General features: G+C 42.1%; 1 non-coding gene across 1 annotated transcript; it reads right to left on the bottom strand.

Annotated features, from left to right (window-relative positions):
* Window positions 1–318: 318 nt before the first annotated feature.
* Window positions 319–426, bottom strand: LOC122280178. The gene has a single exon (XR_006229765.1). It is a non-coding gene; the product is annotated as a small nucleolar RNA R71 (small nucleolar RNA).
* Window positions 427–11,916: the final 11,490 nt, after the last annotated feature.

Raw genomic sequence — 11,916 nt, 5'->3', positions numbered from 1 at the left:
AGCCACACCATCATGCATTATGTTTCCAGCTAATACTCGCCAACTGGATTTTAAAACAGGGATGATACAATTACTCTCTACTTTTTATGGCTTGGAAAATGAAAACCCATATGTGCACATTAGGGAATTTGAGGAAGTAGTTGCAACTTTTCATAGTCAAAATGCAACTGATGACATTGTGAGACTTAAGTTCTTTCCTTTCTCTTTGAAGGATAGAGCTAAGAGTTGGCTATACTCGTTGAGACTACTATTTATTGGGTCATGAAATGAGATGACTCAGGTTTTCTTTAATAAGTACTTTCCCCAACATAAGACCAATGCTTTAAAAAAACAAATCTCAGCCTTTGCACAAAAGGATAGTGAGACTTTATATCAGTCTTGTGAGAGATTTAAGGAGCTATTTAGTATGTGTCCTCACCATGGATATGAGAATTGGCGCTTAGTGAGCTATTTTTTTGAGGGACTTACACCTAGAGAGCGCCAATTTTTGGAGATGATGTGTAATGGTGAGTTCTTACAGAAAGATCCTGATGAGGCCATAGAATACCTCAATGAACTTGCTGAAAAAGTTCACACTTGGACTGGACCTAGTGCTACTGAGAGCACAAATAGGTCACGACCTGCAAGAAACCTTAATAGTGGTGGCATTTACCATCTCAAAGAAGAGGATAATCTAAAATCTAAAGTTGAGATGCTCACTAGGGAGCTAGAGGTGTTAAAGACTAAGGACTTAAAGCCAACACATGTGGCTAATCATGTAGAGTCTTTTGGGCCATGTTTTGTGTGTGGCGGGGTAGATCACCTAGCCCAAGAGTGTCCACATTTGCTGAGATGAGAGGGATGTATGAGGAACAATGTAATGCTTTAGGTATGTACACCAAGCCTTTTACACCTTTCTCTAATACCTATAATCCAGGGTGGTGCAATCAGCCCAATTTTAGCTGGAAGTTTGAAAACCAGCCGCCTGCACAACCCCCTAGATCATATCTTGCACCATATCATGCACCTTCATCTTCTTCTAGGAACTTCGTAAAAGATACTTTACATGCCTTTATTGAAGCACAGGGTAAAACTAATCAAAAGTTTGAATCTTTGATTATGTAGGTTGTTGAAGAAAACTGTGATGACCCGCTTTTACGTGTATTTTCACTGAAGCGTTGTTTTTAATTTAATTAATATATTGGTTTATTTATTTTAAATTATTGTGTTTTAAATTGATTTTTAATTTATTTGATGTTGTGTTTAATTTATTTAGTCGTTTTACGGTTTTTAATATCATTTTCGACGGATCTGTTTTGGTTTCTGGAGTGAGGACTGGACCTCATTTCTTTTCCCTCGTCTTTTCTTTTTCTCTTTTCTTTTTCTTCCTCTTTCTCTTTCTCTCTTTTCTTTCTTTTCCTTTTTCTTTTTCTTTCTTTTTTCCCTCCCCTTTCGCGTGCATTTTTCCCCCTCGCCCGTGCGTTTCTCTCTCTCTTCTCTCCTTCGCGCCAAACGCCCAAGCCGCCCAGACCCACTGCCACTGGCCACCGTGCATCACACCACCACCACCAATCTCTTCCCCTCCCTCCAGTGAACCACCCCACAAATTTCCACTGCCAACGGAGTCGCCGTTTAGTCGGAAAACCATCATCAAGCCACATAGTTTTAGCTCTGATTTGCCGCCGTCGCTCCACCTCCGGCCACCACCTCTTCACCACTTTATCATCGACTCCTTATGTCCTAACCCACCCATTTCCGGCCTCAAACAGTCGCCAGAACAGTTCCCACGAGCTAGCTTTCCGATTTGGGTATCTTGGCCTTCCTCCGCCGTTTTCGCCGCCACCCACGGCCAAACTCCACTTCCACTAGCTTCATAAACATCCCTAGACCATTCCCTATCAATCTTGAGCTTTGGTTTGTCCCCGTTCAGAAGTGGGTATTTTACAACCCACGGCCACAGCGAAATTTTACTGTTACTTTGCTTTTCTTCTGCCGTTTGCAACGCCGCGAGCTGTCAAAAAATACCATATAACACTATAAGTATTTTCTAAACTCTACTTTTAGATTTAAATATATTTTACTCATACAATAAATATTTGTTGTTGGTTGGCTAATTCCGGATTGAATCCGAGGAGTTCGGGGGTCAGATGGTTTGAGGACGGAGTCGTTTGGATTGTTGTTTTATGGTTGGTTGGTTGTTTTATGCATTGATATTGCATTTACATGGTGCATGCATGTGTATTTTATTTATTTGAGAAAAACCCAGTTTTATCGGCATAAATGAGTTTCGTGTGCGTGTGTCTCACGAGCCCAAGCCGAGATGGGTTATTATCTCAGTGGAGTTCCTCTGGTCACTCGGGAGTGGATAATACTGAGTGACATCCCCTGGGTTGTCGCAAGGAGACGACAGGATCGCACGATACGGTAACACTTTCGTGTCAACTCCGTGGTCCCTAGAGTGGCGGGGATTAGAGGATGGCCTGGCCAGGTACGCGCTCGGCACGAGTCTAAGCATCGCTCGTTTAGGTGTCACATGCGTAGTCATTACCTGTGGTGTGGCACAGAGCCAGGGTGTGCGAATGATCCCTAGGGGAGATCATGGTGCATGCATAATTGGATCGTTTTTATGGTTTCCGGATACGAGCCATTATATGGGAAAATGGCGAGGATGTGTTGAGGCTTTTGATCCTTTTTTTGGGAAAATGGTGGTTTGGGCCATTATCTGGGATAATGGCGAGGCTTGGTAATATTTGTGCCATTATATGGGAAAGTTTACGCTTTGATGTTTGGTTTAAAACTATATTTGTGCGTTGTAATATTTTATTATGTATGTTTTAAACAATTTTGTATTAAATTAAGAAAAATTCTGGTACTTAGTTACGCTTTGATGTTTCTCGTGCACATTCGTCGCTTATACACACACTTGGCACACGTCGACAGGGTGGTGACCCGTGATGTCATCATCTGGACGTCTCGATTTCCCCTGTCCCTGCGTGGGGATTTGGGGGCATCACAAAAACAAAGAGATCAAGAGTCATATATCCAAAATGATGAGCTCCTTGAGTGTGAATGAGCATGGCAAGTTACCTTCTCGACCTCAATTTACACCCCAAGGTCAGCATATGGCGTAAGGAAATTTGAAAGAGGTCAATACCATTGTGACAAGAAGTGGTAATCCTTACACATCCCAACAACTGATAAGCAAGAGGATGTTGAAGAGGAACAAAACAATGATAGTACCGAGTTCTCCAAGGAAGCCAAGGTAATTAAAAGTCCAGCTAAGGTACCATTTCATCAAGCTTTAAAATCTGGTATGCGAACTTTAGATTCTAGTAATGAAATCTTAGAGAACCTCAGGTAGGTAAAGATTAACCTTCCTCTTTTGCATGTTATTAAACAAGCTCCCACTTATGTAAAAGTTCTTAAAGATTTTTGTACAGTTAAGAGGAAGCACCATGTTAAGAAGACATCATTTCTGACAGAGCAAGCTAGTGCTCTAATTGAGCAATGAGTTTGGACAAGCCTTGCTAGATTTAGGAGCTAGTGTTAATTTGATGCCTTATTCCATTTATTTGCAGCTTGGTTTGGGTGAAATTAAGCCTACTTCTGTTGTGCTTCACTTGGTTGATCGTTCAGTTAAGAAATCGAGAGGGATAGTTGAGGATGTTTTGATTCAAATTGACAAGTTTTATTATCCTATTGTGACACCCCGTTTTTACGTGTATTTTCACTGAAAGAGTTTTTTTTAATTTAATTAATATATTAGTTATTTTATTTTAAATTATTGTATTTTAATTGGTTTTATTTTATTTGATGTGGTGTTTAATTTATTTTAGTCATTTTATGGTTTTTAAAATCGTTTTCGTCGGTTCAGTTTTTGGATTCCGGAGGTGAGGATCGGACCTCATCTTCTTTCTCCATCTCTTCTTTTCTCTTTTTTTTTTTCTTTTTCCCTTTTTCCTTTTTATCTTTTTCCTTTTCTTCTTTTCTTCTTTCTTTCTTTTCTTTTCTTCTTCTTCTTCCTTCTCCCCGCGTGAACTGCTCTCTCCCTCTCTTCCCGTCACTGTCCAGTTGAGCTGCGTAGAACCGCTGCCGCTGGCCAGCGTGGCCAACACAGCCACCACTATTCGACTCCCCTCCGGCCGGCGCACCATCCCACCAATTTCCAGCCCCATCCGTGCCGCCGTTAACCTCTTAGAGCCCCACCTTTCCGCACGGCTTTTGGCCATTTCCGGTGCCGTCGCTCCACCTCCGGCCACCATCTTTTTACCACTTCATCCCCTACCTCTTACCGTCCTAACCCACCCATTTTCGGCCCCAATCCGTTGCTGGAGCAGCTCCCACGAGCTCAACTCCGATCAGCCCCTTTTTGCACTTCCACCACCGCCCATGATTGAGCTGAGTTATTGCATTTTTAATGCTTTTGGAACCAATATATATTAATTCTGTCATTACTTTATCATTGGTTTTATATGAAAAAATGAATAAATCAAAGTTGTAATTTTAATTGATTAAAAGCATGAACTTTTGCTTTCATTTTATCAATTGTTGATTACTATGGATTATGGTACATATCGCTCGAGCAACGGCTTTTGGCCGCTCGAGCGAAGTCAAGCAGAGTCGAACGCTCGATGTTCGCTTGACATTCCGCTCGAGCGAATTTAGGCAGAGTCGAACGCTTGATATTCGCTCGACACTCCGCTCGAGCGAATATCGTATTTTATAGATTAAGGTTTATTTCGCCGTCAGAGTATATAAATGATTTTTTAGATCCTATGGACGAGGGCTTGGCCTGAAAAACTCAGTTTTGAGTAGAGAAACACTTAGAATTCATTATTTTCCATTGATTTTCATTCATATTCGGAGAAGAGGATTCATACAAGCGATCATTCACGCTGCTACACAATTTGCACTGGATCATTCACTCACACTGCAGCAGATTGAAGAACTCCTTGAGGGGTCCAATTGCTACTGCAGCTTGGCCTCCTCCACCGCTTCGAATCTTCATCTCCATTCAATTGGCTTAATCTTTTCAATTCCCTACTTGCCATTTCATTTCAGTTTTAATTTTCTGAATTATTTTGGAGAATTTTGATTTGGACGTTTGAGTGATTTATTTGTTATTCATTTAATTCATGTTATTTGTTTTTATCATTTCGTTAAGCTTTCATTTTAATAGTGATTACAATTATTGTGGTTTAATTTGAGAATTTGTGATTTGAATACAATGATGAACCCTAGAACATTGATTTTGGGGCTTTTCAATTTTCAGTGCATGTTTTGTCAATTACTTTCTAATTTAGTTTAATTCTTAATTTAGTTTTATTAAATTCTGAGTTTAATCTATTAGTCCTTTATATTCCAATCCGACAATCAAAATCCTAAAATATGAATCTAGTCCAAGACTAGTGTCCTCTCCCATCCTTTGCACATACCATCATTTTATTTTCTCTTTGTGAAGTTTTCACCTTTTTCAACGAGTTTGATGTTTAAGTAAACTTTCCCTGAGGAGACGATCTAGGAATTTATTCCTAAGTATTACACGACATCCTCCTGCACTTGGTATAGCCTAAGTGTTACTCATTTTTGAGTGAGTCAAGTTTTTGGCGCCGTTGCCGGGGAGAGTATTTTAGCTTAAATTTAAACTTCTTATTTTTGTTATGCTCTTTAAACTGATGTTTCATGCTCTTTTTGTTTGCTGTTGTTTTCTTTATTTTTTATTGCAGGATAGTTTCATTTCATTATTTTAGGTTACCATCTTTGGTGCTTAGCGGGCTACCATTGTCACTCATCCGGTATATTCTACCATTTTTAGTTACTCTCTATTCAATTTTGATTCTTAAACATTGAGAAAAATGTTTTATTTAAGTTGGAGGGTGGTGGTGTAAATTCAGTATTTACAATGCTCGTTGGAACTCTGTGACATATTTGTATGTGTCAATTTTTTGCATCACATGTGTACCATTTTCACATATGTACTCATTCTCATTCATAGCTATCTTTGTGAATTCACCAAACCCAGCATAATTATTTTCTATTGAAGCATTCACAGAACCCCTAATGCACTCATGCAAGCTTTGTGGTAAGATGGTGTAACGCCCATCCTTGTGGTAGGTCATTTTCAAAACGATTTTGATAAAAATCGACAGGAATTACGATTCCTTTAAAATTTCTTTTCCATTCATGCCAGGATACAAAAGACTCTATGTTATAAATAAAATTCATTTTCTTAATTAAAAGATTACAGCAGAAAATATTAAATCTCATAGTTTCTCATATAAAATATCTTGCCTAGGCCTTCGTGCTCTTCCCATTGGGCTGTGCCCGTCCTAACCTGTCATGCTCATCTTGTCCCTGGGAGGGCACACATAAAAACTAAAATGAGTCGATGACTCGTAGGCATTACTTCATACAGTTAAAACATAAAAACATAGATTTTCAGTCATGCATACATATCTTACATAGCATACATACGTCTTTCAGTTCGTTTGAAAATGTTGCAAGGTGGGGTTTTTTCTTTAAAACATGCTTTCTTCTTTTTAAATAGTTCCCCATGCATCGCTGCCTTCATTTCTTAAAGTGTCTTTTCATGCATTTATCTTTTTACGTACATTCATGCATACATATATTCATTCATTCATCTTTTCTTACTTACATACATTCATGCATTTCATTCATCCATACATACATGCATTCATTCTTAACATGCATCAGTTCTTTCTTTTCACTTTCATTGGCCATGTAGCACACTGTTACACCCTGTGTGTGATGACCCGCTTTTGCGTGTATTTTTACTGAAGGGTTGTTTTTAATTTAATTAATATATTGCTTTATTTATTTTAAATTATTACATTTTAAATTTAGTTTTTATTTGTTGGATGTTGTGTTTTATTTATTTATTTATTTATTTGTTTTACGGTTTTTAATCTCTTTCTCGGCGGTTTTGTTTTGTTGTCCGGAGTGAGGATTGGACCTCATTTCTTCCTACATCTCTTTTTCCCTTTTTCCTTTTTCCCTTTTTTCTCTTTTCTTTTTCTTCTTTCTTTTTCTTTTTCTTTTTTTCCTTCCTCTCCCGTGCGTTCCGTCGACCCTCTCTCTCTCTCCTCTCCCACGCCGTAAGCCAGCTCAACCCCTCGACCCACCGCCGTTCGGCCACCGTGCGGCACACCACCCCCACCGGTCGAAGCCCCTCCCTCCGGCACACCTCCCTACCGAACCTCAGCCCCATCCGGCCAGCCGTTTGGCCGCAAAACGCCCAAGAAGCCCCACGGATTTTGCCCCGATCCGTCGCTGTCGTTCAAAAGTGGGTATTTTACAACCCACGGCCACAGTGAAGTTTCACTGTTACATTGCTTTTTCTCTGCCGTTTGCAACGCCGCAAGCTTTCTAAAAATACCGTATAGCGCAGTAAGTATTTTCCAAACCCAATTTTCAGATTTAAATATATTTTACACATTCAATAATTTATCTGTTGGTTGGCTGATTCCGGACTGAGTCCGAGGAGTTCGGGGGTCGAATGGATGGAGGACGGAGTTGCTTGTTTTATTGATATATGTTGGTTGATTATTTTTGTGCATTGATATTGCATTTACATGGTGCATGCACGTGCATTTTTATTTAATTGAGAAAAACCTGTTTTATTGGCGTAAGTGGACTTTCGGGTGCGTGTGTATCACGACCCCAAGCCGGGATGGGGTATTATCTCGGTGGAGCTCCTCTGGTCACTCAAGAGCGGAATAAACTGAGTGACGTCCCCTGCGTTGTCGCTGGGTGACGACGGGAGCGGGGGCTAGAGGATGCTTGGCTACGAACGCGCTGGGCGCGGAACCGGGCATCGCTCTATGCACCGACTCCATGGCCCTTCGTTGGCGAGGGCTAGAGGATGCTTGGCTACGAACGCGCGGGGCGCGGAAGCTGGACATCGCTCGTTAGGTGTCACATGCGTGGTCGTAACCTGCGGTGTGGCACTGGAGCCAGGGTGTGCGGATGACCCCTAGGGGAGGTCATGGTGCATACGGATTAAATGGATAATGGTTTGAGATGGATATGGGCCAAATGTGACTTTTGGCTTGATATTTGGAAAGGAATTGTTTTTGGGCCAAATGGGATTTTTGGCGTGTGTGGAAAAATATGTTTTTATGGGCTTTGGAAATTGGCATCACTTCATGCATTTTGTTTGAGTTCTATATGTTTTTATCTGGTGGTGTTTGGATTTTACTTACCTACGGTACCATTTTTGGTTCCGTAGATTTTGGTGCAGGATTCGAGGAGGAGGAGGAGGCTGAGCCCGAGGATGCGGCTCCGCCAGAGTTTTGAGTTGAAGTTATGCTTTATAGTTTGGTTTAAAACTATATTTGTGTTTTTGTAATATTTTATTTATGTATGTTTTAAGCAGCTTGTATTATACTAAGAAAAATTCTGGTACTTAGTTGTGACTTTCGTTATCCGCTGCGTGTTCCTTCGTGCACATTTGTTGCTTTTGCACACACTTGGCACTCGTCGATAGGGTGGTGACCCGGGTTGTCATCATCCGGACGTCTCGATTTCCCCGTGTCCATGCGTGGGTAAAACCACATGTCCCGTAGGTAGTACCAGAATGTTTTTTTTTAGGTTGTGTTTTAAAAATTATGTTAAGTACAGTTATTTAATTTGTTTTAATTTCTTTATTTGTTTGAACTTGTTTGTTTGTTTTTATTTATTTAGTTATGTTTTTGCAAGTTGGTTTCTTTTGTTTTGTGTGATGCGGTGTTGGTCTTTGGTTCTGTTTTTGTTTGTTGTTGGTTTTATTTGTCTTTGTTTTCTAAAAGGGGGTCAATGGTTGTGGTGGCAGGAAAAAAATGGGGAGACCCAGGAAATCTACTCAGGAGCCACGGGACAATACCTCAAGAGATGACTCCATAGCCGAAGCAATACGGCAGATGACGGAGTTTATGCAGCAGAATATTAGGCCACAACAGACAGGACCTTGGCCACCACAAGGGGGTCCCTGGCCACAACAAGGAGGGCCTTGTCCACAGCAAGGAGGGTTTTGGCCACAACCAGGAGGTCCTTGGCCACATCAGGGAGGGCCTTGGATGTACCCAGGAGGGTCCAGTAGCATGGTGCAAGCCGGATGCACCTATGAGCGCTTCCTGGTGCATAGAACCCCACACTTCACTGGAGAAGAGGATCCACTTCAAGCTGGAAAATGGATCAAAGACCTGGAAAGAACTTTTGAAGTGTGTGGTTGCACCGAGGCACAACAGGTACTCTACGCCAGTTATCTGTTGCAAGGCACTGCGTCTGATTGGTGGGATACCAAGAGGGTGATGCTGGAATCAGAATTGGGATCTTTCACTGCTATGACCTGGCAGCGCTTCAAGAAAGAATTTAATGACCGCTTCTTTCCCGCAGCGGTAAGGAAGCAAAAGGCAAGAGAGTTCTCAAATTTGGTCCAAGGGGGCACGACAGTGGAACAGTACGCCCGGAGATTCATAGAACTCGGGCGATTTGCTCCCCACCTTATCGCCACAGAGGAGATGCGAGCTAATCGTTTTCAGGAGGGCCTACGCCCTGATATATGCCGTATGGTGGTCAGCCATCGGATATCCACTTTCCAGGAATTAGTGGATGTGGCCACCCTTGTGGAGCGAGAAAATAATCTGAGTATGGGCTCCCCTCCAGGGCATAAGAGGCGAAGTTTTTCTGGTGAAGGAAGCAGCTCGGGTTCGCCTCAGAAATTTATTCAGCGGACTTGAACTCGACCTCAAGCGTCCTCAGGTGTTCGTATGGGAGGACGGGTGCCAATTTGTGGAGCGTGTAATAGAGCTCATGAGGGCGAGTGTCGGCTGAGTAGTGGACCCCAGTGTTACCGGTGCGGCCAAGTGGGACATATTGCTCGGGAATGCCCCATCAGAGTTCAAGGAAGCCGTGGAGGTAGACACGGTGGAAGAACCAATCCGAGACAAGCAGTGCAAGCCCAGGTTTATGCTGTCACACCCGGAGAGGTGGATGATGAGGCGCCAGCGACCCATGATGCTGGAGTAATTACAGGTATGGGTTAATTTAATTTTAAGTTGGATTTAATTTTTTGGTGTTTTTGGTTTCCCCTTTGCTTTTTGGATTTCATGGGTTAATGTGTTTGGTTCAAGAAGAGTCCGTTTGTATGAGTTTTATGCTTGCACTTTGTTCGATTCCGGTGCGTCACAGTCGTTTGTATCTTCCACTTTTGCTCGGGTGTGTAATTTGGTCACGGAACCGTTGCCGAAGTCTATGGTAGTGGCTCTACCCGATGGTGAAATGGTGTGGTGTTCCAAGGTTGCTTTGGGATGCCCTTTAAATTTTGAGGGAAGGTTCTTGGATGCTGATTTGGTGGTGTTCAAGCTGTTGGGTTTTGGTATCATCCTCGGGATGGATTGGCTATACCGATATTCTGCGAGTATTAATCGCAGAAGTCGGATAATTAGCTTTCAGCTTCTAGATGGTGATTGTCTAGAATTTGCAGGGAGTAAATTGAAAGAAAAGCCGATAATTATATCGGCAATTCAAGCAAGAAGAGAGATTGCATGGGGAGCGGATGCATTCTTGGTTCAGATGGTGTCCACGCCATCTGAGAAGAAGTCTTTGGCAGACATTCCAGTTGTGGAAGAATTTCCCGATGTGTTTGTGGATGACTTGCCTGGACTACCCCCTGTGCGGGAAATGGAATTTGTTATAGACTTGGAACCTGGTGCGGCTCCTGTGCATAAAGCTCCTTATCGCATGGCACCGGCTGATTTAAAAGAGTTGAAGACTCAGTTGCAAGAACTGGTAGAGAAGGGATTTATTCAGCCTAGTACTTCACTGTGGGGTGCACCAGTTTTGTTTGTTAAAAAGAAACATGGAACCCTTCGTATGTGCATAGATTATCGAGAATTGAATAAGGTGACCATCAAAAATAAATACCCTCTCCCACGGATAGATGATTTATTTGATCAGCTTCAAGGAGCAGCTGTGTTCTCTAAAATTGATCTGAGGTTGGGATACTACCAGTTGAGGATCAGAGACAAGGATGTGCCTAAAACTGCTTTCAGGTCGAGGTATGGGCATTATGAATTTAAGGTGATGCCGTTTGGGTTAGCTAATGCCCCTGCTGCTTTCATGGATTTAATGAATCGAGTATTTCGACCTTATCTGGATTCCTTTGTGGTAGTATTCATCGATGATATTCTAATTTATTCTTGAGATGTTGAAGGGCATGTGTATCATCTTCGTCTGGTACTTGGGAAATTGAGAGAATGCCAGTTGTACGCCAAGCTCAGCAAGTGTGAATTCTGGTTGGAAGAAGTTAGATTTTTTGGGCATGCGATTTCCCGAGACGGAGTGGCTGTTGATCCTAGTAAAGTAGAAGCCATTTTGTCATGACAGCGCCCGACTACAGTGTGCGAGATCCGGAGTTTCTTGGGGCTTGCCGGATATTACCGAAGATTTGTGGAAGGATTTGCTCGCCTATCCAGACCTCTCACAGCTCTGACTCGGAAGAATACAGTATTTGTGTGGTCAGATAAGTGTGAGAGAAGCTTCCAAGAATTAAAGAACAAGTTGAGGACGGCACCAGTGTTAGATCTCCTAGAACCGCATAAGCCATTCGTAGTCTTCAGTGATGCGTCTAAGTATGGTTTGGGTTGTCCTTATACAGGAAGGACGGGTTGTTGCCTATGCATCTCATCAGCTAAAGGACCATGAGAAAAATTATCCGACGCACGATTTGGAATTGGCTGCGATTGTTTTTGCACTCAAGATCTAGCGGCACTTCTTGTATGGGGAAGCTTGCGAGGTATTTACTGATCACAAGAGCTTGAAGCATTTGTTTTCCCAGAAAAATCTGAACATGAGGCAGAGGCGATGGCTAGAGCTAATCAGTGACTATCAGTGTGAGATCAAGTATCATCCGGGGAAGGCTAATATAGTTGCTGATGC

This window comes from Carya illinoinensis, chromosome 10 (genome assembly GCF_018687715.1).
Source record: "Carya illinoinensis cultivar Pawnee chromosome 10, C.illinoinensisPawnee_v1, whole genome shotgun sequence".
NCBI lineage: Eukaryota > Viridiplantae > Streptophyta > Magnoliopsida > Fagales > Juglandaceae > Carya > Carya illinoinensis.
The sequence above is the reverse complement of the archived record's forward strand: the minus strand, read 5'-3'. Positions and strand labels throughout refer to the sequence as shown.